Here is a 2814-nt window from a genome sequence, read left to right on the forward strand (position 1 = left end):
TAACGTACTCCCACGCGAAGTGAAGAATCGATGCTTCGGAATTTTATTTATTTTTTTCTTTAAATTGCGGAGAGGAATCGATCGTTCGTCTGGAGGGTGTCGGCCGGATAGCAACCAGTATGATAATGCACCGTCGCCATGACGAACGTCTCGAATCGGTCATCCGGTTGAATCATTTCATTCAGTTAAAAGGAAAAGCATGCGGCGAAAGTGAAACTGATTAAACTCGATCGGATCGAATCGGTGATGAATTTGAAAAGGAAGGTTTGAAAATCATATTTGTGCACCAAAGAGAGAGTGCTATGAATTAATCATCATTATCTTTGTATAGATAAGAGAAAGTTGTTGAGACACGTCTGTTTAGGATAATCTCGTTTACAAAGATTTATAAAATTCACTGCTGTTCCTACAACGATCACGTCATTCGACATACTGAGTTTCAAGATACATATTAGAATATTCTCAGTAAGGATGTATCATCGGTTTCCATTTCGGGCAAACTATTCGACCGAAATAAATGACGTCTTGAAGAGGATGCTATTTCCTGTGCAAACAGCGGAATTGGAGGTAGACCAAGAATCGAAATTAAATGGAGCAATGTAAATATTTGCTTACGTTCCTACGAAACTAGGAACGTATCGCATTTCGTATCAAAAGAAAGAAAGAAAGAAAGAAAGAAACGAGAGTATTCAATTTGCATTCTATTTAAACGCGATCGAAGTTTGACCAACATCAGAAACGTTCGACGTTTCCCTAAATTAAACGAACACTTCCTGAAATTGCTATCTCGGTACGCGTCACTGTAATTCGTTGGTTTCTTTTAAACGCGATACGAAAACTCCAACAGGAATTGGCAGCGTGAAACAAATTGAAGGATATTAATTCCACGTAATATCGCGGGCAACCGGGAATCGCAGTTTCAAGCCCGGCAACGATAAGTTATTGGTTCTCAATCGGTATCGAGAACGCGATAAGTGCCCTCGACGATAGTGGCTGCTCTTAACGGGGTTAACAACTCACCGCAAGTTTCACGTAGTATAATCCGATATCGTGCCAGTCGCTTGTATTTAGTTACGTCGAAAACTTGAAAAAAAATATAAAAAATAAGAAATGCTATTTAATTGTTAATTATCCGTAATTAATTAATGCTTCGTTGCATTGCTTAAAATAATTTAACGAAACATACATAAATGAGAGGCTTGCTAATACCGACAAATAATGGCGAGGATATAAAATGAAAATAATAATTTTTCATCATTGAAATCATCGATCAAAGATACTTCGTTACGTTAAGGTTGTATGAGATACATAAAAACAATGACAATTTGATAAACTTTCCTCCCCCGTAATTATCAATTTTTCTAAAAATTCATTGCTTCGAATATTGGACAGTTTTTTATTACGTGTCTCAAATTTTTGGCAGAGATCTTACGGTTCATACGACCTTAAAAAGAATCGTCGATTAATATGCTTGGCATAATATAATCGTAGAAAATTAATCGAGCGCATCCATTTAAACCGGATGCGCAGCGAGCGTCGCCGTCGTGACTGGAGTGCAACGACCGGACGAATCGTATCACAGGCAAATCGAGCGGATCCACGAAGTCGATTAGAAATTCGCGTGAAATCGCAGGACAACAGACCGTTTTGCAGATATTTCCAATTTTCCGCGACGCGACATCAAACAGCGAAGCCAGCTTTCTATCCGGAGTGCATCCGCCCGTCAAATCGACGGATCGTTGCCCTTTCATTACATTAAATTCTATCAATGCATTTCCTATTATTAATTAAGTATTTAATACGAACGTCCATTTGCTCGTATTAATATTCTCCTATCAATCGTCAGGCAAATACGCACGTTTCGCATTGTATATCATCTGATATTTAATAACGTTAAAAGGTTCGGTTGCTATATTTCATTGCACATTCCATTCGCATTGTATGTGTATAACACGTAACAAAGATAAATGCACAGTTCGCGTGATTCGCAAATATCGTCTATATTGAATATGCATTTAACGTTGGAGATTCGCGTTGCTCCCAAAGATTTAACGATTCGAAAATTAATGGGGGACTCACAGGATTACGTGGGAGTTTCGCCAGAACCGATGGAACATTCGTACGCATCCTGACGATTTGGAAATTTTACTTTACTAGCCATGAATCGAAGTTTCGCTTTTATTGAGGAAAGAACGAAATTCTGTATTAATGAAAAATCAATTTACGAAATTCTTGCTTACTCGACTCGGTCTTTTCTCTGGATTCCAAAGGATGATTTCAGGGACTTGAAAAGCGGAGGCAAATATCGTAACGGGAAGTAACGATTTCAGTAAAAGGAACGAACGTGGTATCAAAGAATTTACGTGCCGCGCGAGTGGAAGCGGGAATGACAAGAGAGGATGATACGTTCAAAGAGACGAGCCTTTGGGAAGCCGAGCGGACGTGGATCGGTCGGACCTGCTCCGAGCCGTTTTAAATGCCAGACACTTTTTCTCCCGTGCCAGAAAGATCTTTGTGCTCCCTGTCGCGGAAAGAGTGACGAGCTTTTGCGAATGGCAAAGAAAGAACGTTTCAAACTTCTTCAGATACGTTCCTTGAGCTACGCAACAGGTACGTCAAGTTCCAAGTACATGCGACTGTACGTAACACTGAGTGACGGACTGCTATTGAAATCAATTTCCCTAAATCTAATTTATTGTAAAAATGTATAATTTTGATTAATAAATTAATGGAAGCGAATCTTGGCGTTTTTATTTTACGATCCTTGACCGAATGACCAAATGACCAATCCTGGGGGTGGCTACTATAAGTCAG

The sequence above is a fragment of the Ceratina calcarata genome, unplaced genomic scaffold, assembly GCF_001652005.2.
Source record: "Ceratina calcarata isolate Rehan_Ccalc_2016 unplaced genomic scaffold, ASM165200v1 scaffold222.2, whole genome shotgun sequence".
Classification (NCBI taxonomy): Eukaryota; Metazoa; Arthropoda; class Insecta; order Hymenoptera; family Apidae; genus Ceratina; species Ceratina calcarata.